Here is a 21,443-nt window from a genome sequence, read left to right as displayed (position 1 = left end):
CTTCTTGTTTTTTGAGGAACCTTCACACTAATTAATTGGATTGTTTGTATTTTTGCTATTGAATTATGTGAGTTCTTTACATGTTTTAAATATTAAACCTTTATCAGATACATGATTTGCAAATATTTTCTCCCATTCAGTAGATTGCTTTTTCATTTTGTTGATGGTTTCCTTTGCTGTACAGAAGCTTTTTAGTTTCATGTAGTCCCATTTGTTTATTTTTGCTTTTGTTGCCTTTGCTTTTGGTGTTAAATCCAAGAAATCATCATCAATATTGATATCAAGAAGGTTACCACCTATATTTACTTCTAGGAGTTTTACACTTCCAGGTATTATGAAGATCACAATTTTAAATGAAGCAAATTAAATTAATTTTAAATTAAAGATAAATTGCTACAAAAACACTTAGGCTTCAACACTTGTAAATATTAGAACCTAATATACACATTTTTGTCTATGATGTTAATATAATTGTAATATTTAAACACTACACATAAACTCATATTATACTATATTTGAATATCCTTAAATATCTCACAATATTTTATTGGTATAGTTTTAAATTGAAAGTAAAATCATATATTTAAATACTTTGCTCTGATTACTCCAACTAATCAGAGTTAGGCCAGAATTTCTAGGTTAACGGAGTGGTCCTCCAGAAGACTGCCCTCATTGCAGACTAGCCACAAGTTTTGGGGTCCCCAGGCCACCCTCACTTCTGACCAGCTTGTTATAAATTTGAGGGTTCTCAACACTGCTTCAGATTTGATAATTTACCAGAATAACCCAAAGAACTCAGAAAGAGCTATGCTTATGATTACAGTTTGATTATAGCAAATAGGTACAAATCAGAACCAGCCAAAGAGAGAGACACATAGAGCAAACTCTAGGAGGATTCCAAGCACAAATCCTCTGTTGCCCTCTCCCTGTGGAATCAGGAAGCATCAACCTCCCAGTATATGTATGATACTACACAGAGAGAGTTGCTAACCAAGAAAGGTCACCCAAGTTTTAGTATCTAAAAGTTTTGGTTGAGGTTTCATTCTTTCTTTCTTCTGGCCATGCCATGCAGCTTGGGATCTTAGTTCCCAGACCAGGGACTGAATATGGGCCCTCAACAATGAATGCATGGAGTCCTAACCACTGGACAACCAGGGAATTCCTGGGGTTTCATTCTATAAGGATGCTTGGTTGGATCATTGGTCATGTTATTGAACTCAATTTCCAGCTTCACTCATCTCTCCAGAGGGCTGGTTTATATCATGTTGCTTTTACTTTTTTTAATGTACTTTAATTTTGAAATAGCTTTTAAAATATATTTAACTATTTTATTTTATTTTATTTATTTTATTTTATGGCTGTACCACGTGGCATGTGGGATCTTACTTCCTTGACCAGGGATCGAACCTGCACACTCTACATTGGAAGCATGGAGTCTTAACCACTAGACCTCCAGGAAAATCTGGATATCATGTTGCTTTAAATGCTAATCCTCACATGGTTGGTCCATGGCCAGCCTCTATCCTGAGTCATCTCTTTCACACAAATTATCTAGGGGCCCACCCTAAGCCACCTCAGTATAAACCATCAAGTGTAGTCAGAACCCACCATGAATAACAATGACACTTCTGTCGTTAAGGAAGATCCAAGAGTTTAGAGGTGACTTCCCAGGAACTGGGGAAAAAGGCCAACAAAATTCATTATTAGACAAATGCTTAATCATAATCAAAAATGAGTTAAAGAGTATTTCTGTAGTGCAGGCAAGTTTCTTCTATAAAATCTGAGAAACAAAATCGGTGTTCTCAGATAGTAAGCTATCTAAACATTACAGAAGAGTTGGTCCTAATGTTCTCTGTTGGCAAAGCAAGAATTGACGTCTGGAAATATTTTCAGATATATTTTAGCATATGGGACAAGAAGAAAAAATAGGATAGCTTCCCCCAGAGTTCCATATCATAGCAGGTATCTGAAACAGTGATGGTTTGAAATGTATTCTTAACCATTAATTAAGACTATGTTGCCTGTTGGTAGAAGAGATGTACTCAGGAATGACCACATAGGCCAGCAAATTCCAGAGAATGATTTCTACCTATGTCTACAGAACAAAATAGAAATAAAATCACTCCTTAGATACTTGAGGAGCTTACATGAATGTATAAGGTTGTATTATCTGTAACCCAGATGCAAACAAATTATGTTCAGATACTGTGCAAACCAAGTATTTTGTTACTGTGTAACAAAGTGTTTTAAAATGCATTCCCTGAGTCCCTCCCATCAGGAAACTTGCACAAGAATCTTAGATAGAATCATCCACCAGAGGGCAGACAGCAGAAGAAAGAAGAAATACAATTCTGCAGCCTGTGGAACAGAAACCACATTCACAGAAAGAGACAAGATGAAAAGGTAGAGTGCTATGTATCAGATGAAGGAACAAGATAAAACCAAAGAAAAACAACTAAATGAAGTGGACATAGGCAACCTTCCAGAAAAAGAATTCAGAATAGTGATAGTGAAGATGATCCAGGACCTCAGACAAAGAATAGACGCAAAGATCGAGAAGATGCAAGAAATGTTTAACAAAGACCTAGACGAAATAAAGAAAAAACAAAAGAGATGAACAATACAATAACTGAAATGAAAATACACTAGAAGGAATCAATAGCAGAAGAGCTGATGCAGAAGAATGGATAAGTGACCTTGAAGACAGAATGGTGGAATTCACTGCCACAGAACAGAATAAAGAAAAAGAAGGAAAAGAAATGAAGACAGCCTAAGAGACCTCTGGGACAACATTAAATGCAACAACATTTGCATTATAGGGGTCCCAGAGGAGAAGAGAGAGAGGAAGGACCTGAGAAAATATTTGAAGAGATTATAGTAGAAAAATTCCCTAACATGGGAAAGGAAATAGCCACCCAAGTCCAGGAAGCACAGCGATTCCCATACAGGAAAAACTCAAGGAGAAACACGCCGTAACACATAGTAATCAAATTGGAAAAAATTAAAGACAAAGAAAAATTATTGAAAGCAGCAAGGGAAAAACAACAAATAACATACAAGGGAACTCCCATAAGGTTAACAGTTGATTTACGAGCAGAAACTCTACAAGCCAGAAGGGAGTGGTATGATATATTTAAAGTGATGAAAGGGAAGAACCTACAGCCAAGATTACTCTACCTGGCAAGGATCTCATTCAGATTCAATGGAGAAATCAAAAGCTTCACAGACAAGCAAAAGCTAAGAGAATTCAGCACCAGCAAACCAGCTCTACAACAAATGTAAAGGAACTTCTCTAAGTGGGAAACACAAGAGAAGAAAAGGACCTACAAAAGCAAACCCAAAACAATTAAGAAAATGTGATAGGAACGTACATATAGATAATTACCTTAAACATGAATGGATTAAATGCCTTAACCAAAAGATACAGGTTCGCTGAATGGATACAAAAACAAGAACCATATATATGCTGTCTACAAGATACCCACTTCAGACTTAGGGACACATACAGACTGAAAGTGAGGGGATGGAAAAAGATATTCCATGCAAATGGAAATCAAAAGAAAGCTGGAGTAGCAATTCTCATATCGGGCAAAATAGACTTTAAAATAAAGAATAGTACAAGACACAAAGAAGAACACTACATAATGATCAAGGGATGAATCCAGGAAGAAGATATAACAATTATAAATATATATGCACCCAACATAGGAGCACCTCAATACATAAGGCTTATGTTAACAGCTATAAAAGAGGAAATCAACAGTAACACAATAATAGTGGGGGAGTTTAACACCTCACTTACACCAATGGACAGATCATCCAAACATAAAATTAATAAGGAAACACAAGTCTTAAATGACACAATAGACCAGATAGATTTAACTGATATTTATAGGACACTCTATCCGAAAACAACAGATTACACTTTCCTCTCAAGTGCACATGGAACATTCTCCAGGATAGATCACTTCTTGGGTCACAAATCAAACCTCAGTAAATTTAAGAAAATTGAAATCATATCCAGCATCTCTTCTGATCACAACACTATGAGATTAGAAAGCAATTACAGGGAAAAAAATATAAAAAGCACAAACACATGGAGGCTAAACAATATATTACTAAATAACCAAGAGATCACTGAAGAAAACAAAGAGGAAATAAAAAAATACCTACAGACAAATGACAATGAAAACATGATGATTCAAAATCTATGGGATGCAGCAAAAGCAGTTCCAAGAGGGAACTTTATAGCAATACAACCCTACCTCAAGAAACAACAAAAATCTCAAATAAACAATCTAACCTTACACCTAACGGAACTAGAGAAAGAAGAAAAAACAAAATCCAAAGTTAATAGAAGGAAAGAAATCATGAAAATCAGAGCAGAAATAAATTAAATAGAAACAAACAAAACAAAAGCAAAGATCAATAAAACTAAAAGCTGGTTCTTTGAGAAGATAAACAAAATTGGTAAACCATTAGCCAGACTCCTCAAGAAAAAGAGGGAGAGGACTCAAATCAATAAAATTAGAAATGAAAAAGGAGAAGTTACAACAGACACCACAGAAATACAAAGCAACCTAAGAGAGTACTACAAGCAACTCTATGCCAATAAAATGGACAAGCTGGAAGAAAAGGACAAATTCTTAGAAAGGTATAACCTTCCAAGACTGAACAAGGAAGAAATGCAAAATATGAACAGACCAATCACAAGTAATGAAATTGAAACTGTGATTAAAAATCTTCCCACAAACAAAAGACCAGAACCAGATGGCTTCACAGGTGAATTCTATCAAACATTCAGAGAAGAGTTAACACCCATCCTTGTCAAACTCTTCCATAAATTGCAGATGAAGGAACACTCCCAAACTCATTCTATGAGTCCACCATCACCCTGAAACCAAAACCATACAAAGATACTACCAAAAAAAAAGAGAAAATTACAGACCAATATCACTGATGAATATACATGAAAAAATCCTCAACAAAATACCAGCAAACAGAATCAAACAACACATTAAAAGGATCATACACCATGTTCAAGTGGGATTTATTTCAGGGATGCAAGGATCTTCAATATACGCAAATCAATCAATGGGATACATCATATTAACAAATTAAAGAAGAAAAATCATATGATCATCTCAATACATGCAGAAAAAGCTTTTGACAAAATTCAACACCCATTTATGATAAAAACCCTGCAGAAAGTAGGCATTGAGGGAAGTTTCCTCAACATAATAAAGGCCATATACGACAAACCCACAGCAAACATCATTCTCGATGGTGAAAAACTGAAACCATTTCCTCTAAGATCAGGAACAAGACAAGGATGTCCACTCCTGCCACTATTATTCAACATAGTTTTGGGAGTCCTAGCAACAGCAATCAGAGAAGAAAAAGAAATAAAAGGAATACAAATTGGAAAAGAAGTAAAACTGTCACTGTTTGCAGATGACATGATACTATACATAGAGAATCTTAAAGATGCCACCAGAAAACTACTAGAGGTAATCAATGAATTTGGTAAAGTTGCAGGATACAAAATTAATGCACAGAAATCTCTTGCATTCCTATGCACTAATGATGAAAAATCTGGAGAAGAAATTAAAGAAACACTCCTATTTACCATTACAACAAAAAGAATAAAATACTTAGGAATAAACCTACCTAGGGAGACAAAAGACCTGTATACAGAAAACTATAAGACACTGATGAAAGAAATTAAAGATGATACAAACAGATGGAGAGATACACCATGTTCTTGGGTTGGAAGAATCAACATTGTGAAAATGACTATACTACCCAAAACAATGTACAGATTCAATGCAATCCCTAGCAAATTACCAATGGCAGTTTTTACAGAACTAGAACAAAAAATCTTAAAATTTGTATGGAGACACAAAAGACCCCAAATAGCCAAAGCAGTCTTGAGGGAAAAAAATGGAGCTGGAGGAATCAGACTCCCTGTCTTTAGACTATACTACAAAGCTACAGTAATCAAGACAATATGGTACTGGTACAAAAACAGAAATATAGATCAATGGAACAGGATAGAAAGCCCAGAGATTAACCCATGCACCAATAGTCAACTAATCTATGACAAAGGAGGCAAGGATATACAATGGGGAAAAGACAGTCTCTTCAATAAGTGGTGCTGGGAAAACTGGACAGCTACATGGAAAAGAATGAAATTAGAACACTCCCTAACGCCATACACAATAAACTCAAAATGGATTAGAGACCTAAATGTAAGACTGGACACTATAAAACTCTTAGAGGAAAAGTTAGGAAGAACACTCTTTGACATAAATCACAGCAAGATCTTTTTTGATCCACTCCTAGAGAAATGGAAATAAAAACAAAAATAAACAAATGGGACCTAATGAAACTTAAAAGCTCTTGCACAGCAAAGGAAACTATAAACAAGATGAAAAGACAACCCTCAGAAAGAGAGAAAATATTTTCAAACGAATCAATGGACAAAGGATTAATCTCCAAAATATATAAATAGATCATGCAGCTCAATATTAAAAAAACAAACAACCCTATCCAAAAATGGGCAGAAGACCTAAATAGACATTTTTCCAAAGAAGACATACAGATGACCAAGAAGCACATGAAAAGCTGCTCAACATCACTAATTATTAGAGAAATGCAAATCAAAACTACAATGAGGTATTACCTCACAGCAGTTAGAATGGGCATCATCAGAAAATCTACAAACAACAAATGCCGGAGAGGGTGTGGAGAAAAGGGGCCCCTCGTGCACCTCTGGTGGGAATGTAAATTGATACAGCCACCCTGGAGAACAGTATGGAGGTTCCTTAGAAAACTAAAAATAGAATTACCATATGACCCAGCAATCCCACTACTGGGCACATACCCAGAGAAAATCATAATTCAAAAGGACACATGCACCCAATGTTCTTTGCAGCACTATTTACAATAGCCAGGACATGGAAGCAACCTAAATGCCTATTGAGAGACGAAAGGATAAAGAAGATGTGGCACATATATACAATGGAATATTACTCAGACATAAAAGGAACGAAATTAGGTCATTTGTAGAGACATAGATGGATCTAGAGACTGTCATACAGAGTGAAGTAAGTCAGAAAGCGAAAAACAAATATCGTATATTAACACATATATGTTGAACCTAGAAAAATGGTACAGATGAACCGGTTTGCAGGGCAGAAATTGAGACACAGATGTAGAGAACAAACGTATGGACACCAAGGGGGGAAAGTGGCTGGGGGTGGGCTGGTGTGAAGAATTGGGAGATTTGGATTGACATGTATACCCTAATATATATAAAGTGGATAACTAATAAGAACCTGCTGTATAAAAAAATAAATAAAAATAAACTATAAAAAAAATAAAATGCATTCCCTGAAGGTGGCCTGCCTGGGTGCAAATACTTATTCAGCTGTGTGCCTTGGGGAATGTCAATTAAATTACCTTGTTGATATTAATAATACTCTCTCAGAAAACTCTAAAATTTATCTGAATTCAGCTGAAGTTAAGCAATATCTGACTCACTTCAAATATTTAATAAATGGGAACTAAATAGTAATAGTAGTGATAGTACTGATGTCACTGGCAAAGCTCATTAACAATTACTGGGAAATAAAAATTAAAGTGAGTAATAAAATAATGTCTAACTTTTCCTTTTCCTTTGTGCTTAGTCTAGTCTCATGTGCTCATAGGCTGTCGTGTGCAGAGGCCTTGGCCCCGGCACCTCAGACCAGAGTTCCCAGTGCGAAAAGGCTGCGTCGACACCTCAGCTCCCTACGGTGGGCAGAAGCGCTGTCCACGACACTCAGCTCAAGATGGTGGAGGCGGGCTGTGTGCAGAGTCGCTGCACCAGGCACTGCTCTCTGGAGCCTGAGCAGCACAGCTGTGTCCACCAGGCAGGAACTCTGTCCACTTCCCTTCCCTATGACAGAGCCCTAGAACACAGCCCCGCCCGTCACCTGAGGGGACAGTGTCAACTCTAGAGTGAGAGCTCGCATGTCTCCATGCTCTGATGGAAGAATAAAGCTTTCCTAAAACTTTCCTTTGCTTCTGAATCCAACTCAGTCTCGTTCTATTGACACAAGCAACACTGGGCAGAAGGACCCTTGTCAGGGACCAACTCGGGAGGGTTGATAACAGTAGTAGTAGTAACACTGGTCTCAGAACATTTAGCATATTTCCTTCCATCTGAAATATAAATTATTTTTACTCAAAATTAGAAAATCTAAAAATATGCCTTTTAAAACAAACACAGTCTTAATTAGAAGACTTTAAAAATTATGTTTGTGAAGAATATAGCTTCAGCTTATGCCCTTGGTGAGTAATTTTTGATAGTTCAGAAATTGTCCTATAGAGAGCAATGAGAAAGGAGACAGAGCTCATGCCTGATGGTGAGGTTGAGAAAGGGATATTCCTTTTTCGTCTCTTTGCATTGCTTGAGTGTCTCTATGACTGCTCATCTAATGTAGTTAAGAGACTACTTCTAGGTACTGAATAAAGGCAATCACTTGTTTGTTCCTGGCTGCTACTGAATTTGTAAGGGTTTTGTTTTGATAAATATCCATTTGTCCCACTTTGAAATGCCATCTCCATATCAGTGCCCAGAGTAGAGTTCCTTCCATTCCCTAGTTGTCTAAGGCCAGTCTTTCTGACTATATATCCAGTTTGTTAACTACTGTCTAAGAAGCTGTATAAATCTATACTTTACCATTGTCGTTGTTATATAGTTTTTCTGATGAAATAAAAGTAGGACTTTTTTTTTCGTGGTATGCGGGCCTCTCACTGTTGTGGCGTCTCCCGTTGTGGAGCACAGGCTCCGGACGCGCAGGCTCAGCGGCCATGGCTCACGGGCCCAGCCGCTCCGCGGCATGTGGGATCTTCCCGGACCGGGGCACGAACCTGTGTCCCCTGCATCGGCAGGCGGACTCTCAACCCCTGCGCCACCAGGGAAGACCCAAAAGTACGACTTTTAATTCTGCTAAATTAGAGGATATATATTTTCCTTCTTCAGTGAAATGCAGCTGTCAGGTCACAATGCAGCTGTCTTCCAGATTAAATGTTGGTTCTCCACCCTGAGCCATGATGCTTGTTGGGAGTCTCTAGTAACTGATTGTAGGGAGAGCTATTTAACCCCTTTTAAGTATGAGGGTAGGTAACTTCTAAGAGCGATTTAATGTAGAGCCCAAAGATATTTCATCTACCTGTTCACATATATGATCAGTACCACAAGTGGTCACCGCTGATGTATATTCTTAAAGCATTACAGGGGAATAAATAATTCTAAAGTTTCCTTATAGCATACCTAACTAAAACAGCATAAAGGAGCCAATTTGGATAACATTCTTTCCCTCAGTATTTGAGGAGGGAAAGTGTACTACATTTAGATATCACATATTTCAAACAACATATTCTGGTAGAGCTTTGGCAGCATCACTGCTCATCTTAGTACACTCCTATCCTTAGAAAACTAATCTATTAGGTTGGTACAATATGTGGAATTAAAAAGGTTGCCATATTCAAATAAACATATATTTAAAAGGTAAAAAAAGACTTTATAGTTTATCTGGTCTAATCTGATTTTCAATAAAAAACCATTATAAATTTCATAATAAATATTAACACATATTACATTTAATAAAAATAGACATTATAAAGACTAACAAATTCCTCTGAATTAACATATTTACAACTGTATTAAATAAACGATAAGATTTATAAATCTGACTTTCTCAACACTCAAGCTCAAGAACATCCTTATGCTCATACTGGTAGTAGTCAATGATTTTTTTCTCTATTTACAGAATGCCCTCCACTCATCAATTTTATGTGCTAATGAAAAAAGAATAGATCACTTAACATGAGTAATACTTTAAACATTCTGTTGTATTTGGTTTGGGAAAGCAATATTATATTTTTCATATCATTTTAGTTTAGGCCTCATTATCTTGTTTACTCTCAATCAGATACAGTTTCTAACCATTTCTGACCCGTTTTTCTAACCACACTATATCCACTAGTTTTAATAAACTAGCTTTGCACCATTTTAAGTGAACAGGTAAAACAGTTTTTCATTTGTATTAACAAACATTATTGACAAAACTTCACAAATTTCTATATGGGCTACCATTAATACAACTTTTCTACTAAATTCAATGTAAATATCTTTTATTTTCTTTATGTTTTCAAAGCTAAAGCTAATAACTGTACATGCCAATGTTTATGAAAAAATATTACAATCTATTACAATGTTACTGGAGACCATTTCATGTCTCAGGAAGATATTTCTGCCTACTGATTACTGAGACAAGTTGGTACTGTATTTGTGAAGACAACTTTATAACATTAAAATGAGAATAAGTTTGAGTTTCTGGATGTATCAATATTATCAATGGCCAATTTTCTACTTTTGTGTAATAAAAAACTTATCTGGTATCTCCAACATTTGAGATATTAACATAAACACATTTAAAAATACATTGAAATTACCCAAATGAATAAAATTCTTTGTGTATGCTCATCCATATCAATCCTTTAACTATTTTCAAATGGTGACTCTGTCATGAACATGAATAAAAATTAGTCCATGAAACCATTCATGCATTCTAGAATTATTGTAGTTATACAATATCACATTATATTAAAATTGTTTTTTATAAATAAGTGACATACATTAAGCCTGGCTTGCATCAAAAGTCAACATTTTTCAGTATTTCATTATATGATAAATGTGGTAACTAATATGGGAAACATGCCCAAATATGGGCACTTGAGTAGTTCATTGTGGCAGCTGCTGGCTTGACAAAATCATTATGTCTTATACTAATATTTTTTTTCCTGTATCTAACTTGCTATAACTAAACTTCATTAACACTTTAGGAAATATGAGCCTTTCTCCATCTGGCACATGGTTTTTTACAACGCGTTTGCTGTAATTTAGAAAATCTGTAAACAGCTGGCAAAAAATATATTTTTATTAAGATCTTCAGCACCATATTTGAAAGATCTGTAGCTTTGCATACATTTCTGCAACTCAGAATATTTTCTTTCAACTCTATAATCTCCACAATCTCTTTAAATTTTAAGAGACTAAGTGGCTTGGTCTCTAATTATGAACCTGTATGTAAATCTATCATATTTAAAGTTTATATGTGGATAATTCAACTGATATTTGGCCTTAAAATTATTAAAAGCATGAGACTCCCTTTTGACTGTTTGTTTATTTTAACAACAAAGATTTCAGACAGTGCAAGATCATTGAATGAATATTTTGTATGTTTCTGTTTTTAGGCTTCCTTTTTATGTATAGTACATACCATATGTGTTTTTTCTATTGTTAAAAATTAGCTCATATCCATAGTCATCTTATATCTTTCTGATTTCCTCACACCTTTCATATTAAACAGTAATATCAGTAATTTATAAAGATTTAAGGATGTCACTAGAAAGTACAAGTAGTAGAATATGTATATTTTATATAAACATAAATGATCTCATAAGCACATGACTGACAAAAGTTAGGAAAAATTATAATAAGGTATTCAAGAAGAGCTGGTAGTAATAATTTTAAACTAAATAAATAAAATTGAGTCTTGTTTATATTAAAATAGGTGGCTAAGTATCCAAAAAACAACTAAAAGGCAGCAGTTAGGAGTATTTAAACAATTTATCAAAATATTCCTAAAATCATTAAAGAGATAAGATATCTAAATGAAGGTGGGAACCCGGTAGCAGAGACAATTTTGTTCTGGCTACATTTCTACAAAAATGATGAACTTGACAAGCTTTGGTTCTCCAGGACTCAATGTACACCAAGGGATGAGGACACAGTCTCAACACCTGCTAAAGTTGAATTCAAGACCTTTTTTTTTTATAAAACTACAATTCCACAGGGTTATAATTTCTGTGAAAGTAAGAATCAAGTCTAATTTTCATCTTAAGATTGAAATAAAAGTTGCTCATTGTAGAGCAGGAGGTCTGTGGAGTGAAGATTTCCCTGAAAAGTTGTAATCAGAAGCAAATCCTAACATGGATCTGAAAACAAAGATCACATCACATTTTTAGTCCAAAAGACAGTTCTCCTAAATGTTTACTATAAATAAAGACACATCATCTTTGGAGTAGTTCTCCTTAATAATTTCATAAATTATTTTAAGAGACAGTGAGCAAATCATGATCTAACAAGACCAAATGGATGAACAGATATCCTATGTTTAAAGATTAGAAGACCTAAAAGTGAAAAGATGTCAATTATCTCCAAATTGGGCTATAGATTCAAGAATATATAAATTAAAATGCCATTAAATTTTTTTTCCTTTGTTGATGTTACCTAACAAAGTTTTTCTAAAACGTATTTGGAAAACAAACAGTCAAGAATAGTCAAGGTACTATTAAAGAAAATTCACAGAGTTGGTGGATTTTTCTTCACCACAGGGTTTATTGCAAAGCTACGGTAATTAAGACAGAATTACATCAGTGAAACAACAGGAAAATATATAAATGGAACAGAAAAGAGAGCTCAGAAATAGATCCATATTATATAAACACAATATTTGAGATTGAATTGCAGATCAGTGAACAAAGGATAGATGTTTAAAATAAATGGTGCTAGGTGATTGGTTATCTAACTAAAAGAGGTTGGATTATAGTCATTAAGGACGCAAACCTGGAGCCAGATGTATACATCCAAATCTCAGAAATGCACCTACCAGGTTTGTAATCTTGAGCAGTTAATGTCTAGGTGTCTCAGTTTCCTCCTCTGTAAAGCAGGGACACTAATTATATGCTTCCTTCGGAGGGTTCTTGTGGAGATTAATTAAATTAATATATGTAATGTATTAAGATAACTGACAACTAGCAAACGTAACATGTATGGGTTATTATCCATGATTATTATAATTACCTTCAGCATTATTAAATAATCACCATCATGATGTGGGAAAACAAATTTGTAATCCTACCTTGTGACATACATAAAATAATTTCCAGGTAGACTAAAGACTAGAATGAGAAAGGCAAATTAAAGACATTTTATTTCTATGTTTAAGGGAGTTAGGTGGTTTTGTTGGACATAGAGATGGAAGCTATTTTTATTGTGTTGTCTGAGAGTTGAAAAAAGGTTTAATATTTCCCAACCAGTTTTCATGTTCAACAATGTTATCACTGAAGTGGCAGATAATTATTTTAATGTATATTTATGTTTCAGTAAATTCTACAAATTCCTAAAAATCTACCCTATTCCTTCTTCTAGGCTTACCTAAATAACTATCATCTTTCATAGAGAAAATGCTGCTTTCTATTCTACATGAAAACTTTCTAGCTCATCCAAAATCAGAGTTATGTCTTTTATATATTCAGTACTGTTCACAGCACTCATTTAGCACTCATCACTTTCTCCACTTTGAATCTGTCCAGTGGCTAAATATTCTGAGTTTAGAGTAAGACATATCTAAGTTTGAGAACAAATTCTAGCACTTATTAATTGAAGGTCTGGATAAATGACAACATTTCTAAACCTCAGTTTTCATATTTGTAATATAGGAACAATAATATTTGACCTATGAGATTTGATAGGCTTTAATATAAACAATATGCCTATCATAGCAGGTCTGATTACTTTGTCATTTTCAATTTTACTGTAAACATATCAGCAGAAAATGTTGTGCTATATTATTTATATATATTTATATATTTTTATTAATATATATTTACATATTATTTAATTAATTTAATTTAATTTATTAAATTTATTAATTAAATTAATTATTAAATTTAATTTAAATAAATAAATTTATTTAAATTTAATTAAATAAATTATTAAATTTATAATAAATTTATTTATTAAATAAAATTTATTCATTAATTTAATTAATTTAATTTAATTAATTTAATTTAAATAAATATTTAATGTATTTAATTTATATTAATATATATTAATATATTATTTATATTCCCCTGAGTGCTACTCAAAATATCTTGTACAAAGAATTATTTAATAAGTGTTTACTGTTTGTTATGGGAGCTGGCTGCATAAGTTTAAAGTTCAATCTCTCCATACTACTGCATGGTGTCTTTTGAAAGCCCTGAGCACCAAATATATTCTTCTTCTTCTATTTTTATGCATTTTGTTCTACACAAAGACGTCCACTTCTACAGTTATTGAGGAAGGAGTCTTTTTCATTCTACTGTTCTCATATAATTATAAAACAAATTTGAAGGAGAAAGAATCAAGGGAGTAATAGAATTTTGCTCTTGTGTGTGAAAATTTTACTACCAATGGTCCTGGGTACTCTAGAGTGTTTTCATTAAATGTCATTACCTTACCTTATCTAAATAACACCTCTTTTTCTAATTGTTATTATATTATTTGACTTTCTAAACTCCTAATGTGCTTGAAACACTTTAGTCTTTCAAAAAACAAAACAAAACAAAAAACACTCCAGAAGAGCTGCTTTTCAAAATTAGTTTCCAGCTGATCACTGAGACTCCAGAGCATGTTTAATTGTACAAGAGACACTAAAAAAGTCACCAATCACCACCTTGTTAATGCAGAATGCTTTCTCTCTCCCTCTCTGTCACTCTGTCTCTTTCTCTGTTTGTCTTTCTCTCTGGGGAGGTGGAGCATAATTTTATTTGTATTGTGCCATAAGTGGGGGAGAGATACAATCTTTATTTGCCATTATCTGATAAGCAATATATTCAGGTTATCTGGACAAGCTGTTATGCACAGATCTTTCTGGTAATTTATATAATTGCTTTTTTTTCTCCTGAACTTACCCAGTATCTTTTAAGAGGCAATGTGGCTTTGCGTAGAGTGAATATTTATTTTCATGGAATCCATTTTAAATGTTAAGGTAGAGCCAGTCAATTCCACATAGACTTACTGAACAGCAGAATTAGAAGAGCTCTTTGTATGTACTCCTTGAGACTTTAAACTTCACCACTGAGGAGTTGCTATCCGGTCTCTGTTTCAAAACATCTAAACATAGAAATAGCTACTTCTCAATGAGGTTCATGCATCTTTGGTCTGTATATAACTTCAGGAAATGTTCTTTTATACTAAACCCAAAGTTTTCTTCTTAAAATTTCCACCCAAAGAAGTTTATCCTTAATTTTGAAGTCACATAAAATAAGCCTTATACTTTTTTCTTCATTAGAGACTGTTAAAGAACATAAATTGGGGGGCAACAATTTTCTCACAACAAAAATCATTTGTACTCTCCTAGGCACTTTGTACAAATTTGAGCATTCAGTTTTCACAAAAGTTATTTTTGGGTTGGTATTTTTTGTGTGTGTGTGTTACGCGGGCCTCTCACTGTTGTGGTCTCTCCCGTTGCGGAGCACAGGCTCCGGACACGCAGGCTCAGTGGCCATGGCTCACGGGCCTAGCCGCTCCGCAGCATGTGGGATCTTCCCGGACCGGGGCACGAACCCGTGTCCCCTGCATCGGCAGGCGGACTCTCAACCACTGCGCCACCAGGGAAACCCCACCTCTTTCTTAGTATCCCAGTTTGTATCCATTAGGCATCCTCTGATTTTCTTTATTTTTCATAAATTCTTTTTGTTTGTTTGTTTTTATTTTTAAATAACTTTGCTGAGAAGGAAAAAAGAAGGAAGGGAGGAAGGAAGAAAAGAAAAAGAGAAAAGAAGGAAAAAGAGTAGAAAGAAAATGTATTCAGATGCAACCTCTAATCTTGTGTTCTACACTGAAGAAAAAGGTCTCCCTTGTCACTATCTGTAATCTTTTTTGTAATTATAATTTGGAACTTTAAGTCTCCAAGTTTGTAATAAAATATTTTTGATGCACTCATGCCTCCTGGCTTCTAAGTGTGTAATTATCTATAATATGCTTCGAAGTATGGTGTGAGAAAAGAAAATAGTTATATTCCTAAAATTGTCATCCATGAAGCTAAGTATCAGAACATGGCAGAAAATACATTTTTAAATTCTATAGTCATTAAAAACTAACATAAGATAGTTTTAAGTCATTTTATTCTATAAGTTGAAATAAAATTATAATCCTATTTAATACTATTATACTTTATACTGTCTTTCCAATGCTATTTGATATTATATTAACACATTTGGATCACAGATACAGACATATTGCTTGTACTGCTAAACACTGATTCTCACATTTCAACAGCTCTTACTCTTATCACTTTGTTCAGATAATTTTACATACTTAGGTAATATATCAATGTTTATTGCCCAGTAATAACTGAGAAATATTGACTAGAATAAACCTTAACATTTTACCTGTATTAACTCATTTAATCCTCATAAAAAACCTTATGTGACTGTATACTACTATTCTTCCCCTTTTAGAGGAAGATGCTGGAGCCACAGAGAAGTTTCATGAAATGACCAAAGTTACAAAGTTTGGTAATGGCAGAACCTGGGTTGGAATCCAAGCAATTTGGCTCTAAAGTCCATGTTCTTAATCACCATCTCTAATGTAAGTCTTCATTATTTTAAATATCCCTAATTCTTATAAATCCAGGTTATATTAATTTGTCTTAGAACTCATGGCTTACAACACAGTGTATCATGATTGTTGAATTATATAAAATAGCACCCAATTAGCGAATGGTTACACCATTGTCACACACATGTACAAACACAAGCAAACTCACACACACACAGAATTATTCCTAGAAAATATCTTTGAGGTCCAGTCCACGCGCAGATTTCTTAACTTTAGGAATCAAATGCTGGGATGACAGATGGCTCAGCAGTGAGTGTTATACACAGACTTGAGGGTAAGTGTATGATTATGTCACTTACCATCATTTTCTGATTCCTTCACAGGAATCCCTGGTAACAGTATTTTCAAAATCACTTATTCTACAATTTGTTACTTACTAGACTCAAGGTATTCTGTTTTCCCCGACAGATTATGATGTGAACACCTGCATCAGCAACATACCCTGGAAAATTCTTTGTAATGCAGAATCTTAGGACTCAACCCAGATCTGCCAAATCAAAATCTTTTACCAAGATTCCAGGTGATTCATATGCACATTGAAGTTTAATAAGCATTGCATTAAAGTATCCAATAGGTTTTGCCTTCTAGTAGCTTACGATCTTTGCTGCACAATATGGTACTGACATGTGGCATTTACGTTTAAGTGTAAATTATTTAAAATGAAATAACATTACAAATTCAGTTCTTCAGTAACACTAACCACAAATTCAGTTCTTCAGTAACACTAACCACATTTCAAGTGTTCAGTAATTACTCATGTGGCTAGTGAATACCATATTGGAATTATTGGATATATATTGGGTAATACTATATTGAAAAGTGTCCATTTAGAGAATTTCCATCATTGCTGAAAGTTCTATTGAAGGCATTTCTCTGTATCCAGAATAGACTATATTTGTTGTTGTTATTGGTCAAGAAGTAAATATTTTAGGCTTTGTGGTCTATGTACAGTCTCTGTTGCATGATCTTTTCTTTTTAAAAAACAACTCTTAAAAAAAAAAGTAAAAGCAAAAAAAAAAAAAGTAAAAGCAATTCTTAGCCCACGGTAATGTGAAAATAGACCACGTGCTAGGTTTGACCTGTAGACCATAGTTTGTAGATCCATGCTCAATATGACAACTTAGGAGATAAATGTGTAGATAAGAATATTTAGAGGAAGATGTGCAAAGTACTGTGTGTTGACTCAAAAAGACCAGAAGTCAAAAGTAAAACACACAAAGCTTCTAGATTTCATTCTCATTTAAGGCATCCCTTGATTTTAATCTGATTTCTTTTCCTATTAAAAGATTTTAAGGAAGGACAAAGGTGGTCCAACAAATATCCTGAATTCTACCCAGTGCTAGAGCAGCCCTGCAATCAAGCACAGCTACACTAAGAAGGGACTGACTGAACAGCACTCTAAATTGACAAAAAGTTGATACCTGTAACTATAACAGAATAGCATTGCAAGAAACAATAATGACGAAATCAAATTAGTCAAAACAACATTAGTCCACTTTATCTATGACACCTCTTTCTCACAAGAACCTCAGGATCCTATAAAGCTTTACAGTTGCTTCTGTGAGAGTCTTGAAATATTTCAGTTGCACTTTGAACAAAAAGCAAGCTAATCAACACCCCTTATTTACTACCTTTGTGGATGAAAATTCTGTTTTCTTCTGTAATCATAGCCGTGAGCCCTCAAAAACCACTTCACAGTGAACACTTCTTGAGAGTCCACTATTATAATGTTTCCCAGGGAATGAGATAGGATGTCTCAACATAACTTATGTTTTCTTACACTTTATATAAGCCCTAATCTGACCTCAAACTATCAGAAAATTAAAGGAAAAAATTATCCAGTGGCAGACACTGGACTGTAATCAGAATTCCTCTTTTTGAAACAGAAGAGTTACTGAATCTAGTTCTTAAGGTCTAGTCTAATTTTCCCTTTGAATGAGTTTCCTTCTAGGAGGGGTCACTCCTCCTCTACAAAAAGACTTCTATTGAGCCTATATGTTCTATTTTCAAAGTTCCCAGACATGTCTGGACTCTAGCACTGATAATAGCACATAACACATAAGTAGAGAAGGAATCAAAATAATTTAAAATTTTTTGATTTTTTTGGTAACTCCCCAAAGGAAAAGTATAGTAACTTTTTAAAGGTATTTCTAATTACTAAGTTAAATACAGTTGAACCTTGAACAACATGGGTTTGAACTACTTGAGTCCACTTACAAGCACATTTGTTTTTCACTAAATACTTACTACAGCACGACACTCCCCAGTTGGTTGAATCTGAAGATAAGGGTATGGAGGGCCCACTGTAATGTTATAAGCAGATTTTCAAATTCAAGGAGGGCTGGCACCCCCAACCCCAGCATTGTTCAAGGGTCAACTGTATTATATTATTTTATGATAAATATCAAATACATTAAAGGTCAAATTGTAAAGCCATAAAAACATTTCATTTTACCTTTGTTGACAATCATTTATAATAGTAAAAAAAAAAGTATACCTTAATGATAAAATTTATTTTTCTACTTTATTTGGGTTAAACATCTCTTCTGGTTTGTGACACTTAAACTATTCCCTGTATTTAAACTTAGACATTACTTCTACTTGTGAACAGTCCTTTATTTATATAGGAAAAAACTCTTCTATCTGAACCTCATTAAATTATTTGTCTGATTATGTAAATTATAAACATTTTAATAATGGAGTTACTTGAAATACATAATGCTACTGATAGCTAATTATATTGTAAATTGCATTATAGCATGTTTGCTATTTCAATTTTATTCCTCAGCCGGGAGGTATAAAATTTGTAGTTAAGTATTCAGAGTATAATTACTTTAATAAATGTGCCATACCTTGCATATATTTTCAACCTCCTATTTATTAAAAGAATTGTAACTATGCTCCAACAACAATGAAAAACTTGATTCTCCCATATCAAAAGATAATTGAATTTTAAAACTATAGCATTTAAATAGTAGAGTGTTAAGAGCCTTGAAAGCATACTGATATACTTACTGACAACACAGGTGTAAGTTAACTAAACTCTATTTTCACATTGTATGTAGTTTACTCTAAAACTTCATTAAGTAATTTCTTATCAAAAAGAAAAGCTAAAGAATATGGGAAACAATATTATATAAATATATATAGTAGCTCTTCAGGCAGAGAATTTGAAAAAGAATTAGATTATTCATGAAGATGACTATAGATATCAACCACTCAGGGCAAAGAAGGGAGCAGGGTGAAAACCTCTATTTTACACATTCACTGTTATTATCAAGGACATCATGCCTTGGCAATAAAAGAGATCTGTTGTTCCTAGGAGACCCTCATCAACTGACGCAGCACTCACACTGTACAACTCAGGTCAGTAGAAAATGTTCAACAAGTTGATAACGCAGCTAAAAATGCCCAGAACTTAGATAGAAAAAATATTGTATACTACACTCTATTTGAGGATTGATTTTGTTTTTCCTGTGTTGCAACAACTCTTCTAGAGGACGGCCTATTAGCTGTATGTTATGCAAGTACAAAATTGGGAAACAAATTTTGCTAAAGCCTTGCTACAGAATCTTGTGATCTCAAAGTGGTGAAGTAGTCTATGTGAACTTCAGTGTATAGTGTGCAGAAAAGATACATGCACCCCAGTGTTCATAGCAGCACTATTTACAGTAGTCAAAACATGAAAGCAACCTATGTGTCCATCAAGAGATGAATGGATAAAGAAGATGTGGTATATGTATACAATGAAATATTACTCAGCCATAAAAAAAGAATAAAATAATGCCATTTGCAGCAATGTGGATGGACCTAGAGATTAGCATACTGAGTAAAGTAAATCAGACAGTAGAAGACAAATATCATATGATATAACTCATATGTGGAATCAAAAAACACGATGCAAATAAACTTATTTACAAAACAGAAACAGACTCACAGACTTAGAAAACTAACTTATGGTTACCAAAGGGGAAAGGTGGAGGGGAGGGATTAATTAGGAGTTTGGGATTAACGTATACACACTACCATATATAAAATAGATAATAAACAAGGACCTACTGTATAGTGCAGGGAACTCTACTCAATACTTTGTAATAACCTATACGGGAAAAGGATATGCGAAAGAAGAGATATATGTATATGCATAGCTAAATCACTTTGCTGTACACCTGAAACTAACACAACATTATAAATCAACTATTCTCCATATAAAAAAAAATAAATAAAAATAAATAAGTTAATTAACTTTAAAAAAGAAGAGTTAACATTTCAGGCCCAAGACTCGATCCTAAGAAAGGGCTTACTTGTCAAGCTGCCTCTTGGCTAGTGGTTGGGAACCTGGTGGAATTACTTTCTTACATTAGTATACAACTTTCCTCAATGATAAAACTAGCTTACTGTGCTAAAACTGTAGTTAATCCTGCACATCTACTTTCATTCTAGGAGTCTGGAATTTTCGTATGTGCCTAGTAGGGTGTCATAAATTGTCTAACTCCAAATTTTGGTGTTTGACTGCAGATATTAAATTTTAAGCCTTGTCCTTCCTTCTTACGCTTCTAGCTCACATCTGGGCAAGCTAATAAGAAAGCAGGGGACTTGCTCCCTTCTTTGGTGCTGACAAGAGATTCAAACTGTGTGACCTTCATCGCAGCCCAATCATCTAAACACCATAAAAACCCCCAGCCAGTCTTCTTTCCAAGACCTACTTCGGTGCCACATGCTCCCACTCTTTTACCAGCAAGTCTCAATATGTGAGTATAAACCTCTTCATACATAGATCTCCTCATTTATGTCACATCCCTATTCTGGTAGTACTTGGCTAGATTCACTAATGCAATTGATCTAGATACCATGTCTGCTCTATCTATAGAATCTCACGATCAGTTGTTTCAGTAATGTAAGTAGGAACAAAGATTAGTTTTTCTACAGTCTTTTCCAA

At 34.2% G+C, this 21,443-nt stretch overlaps 1 pseudogene; it reads right to left on the bottom strand.

Moving 5' to 3' along the window:
* Positions 1-21,150, bottom strand: part of LOC137220956 (ectonucleoside triphosphate diphosphohydrolase 6-like) — a 182,561-nt pseudogene extending 161,411 nt beyond the window's left edge.
* Between the last annotated feature and the right edge of the window lie 293 nt (positions 21,151-21,443).

This window comes from Pseudorca crassidens, chromosome 3 (assembly GCF_039906515.1).
Source record: "Pseudorca crassidens isolate mPseCra1 chromosome 3, mPseCra1.hap1, whole genome shotgun sequence".
NCBI lineage: Eukaryota > Metazoa > Chordata > Mammalia > Artiodactyla > Delphinidae > Pseudorca > Pseudorca crassidens.
Note: the sequence above shows the minus strand (reverse complement) of the source record. Positions and strands in the feature narration are given on the sequence as shown.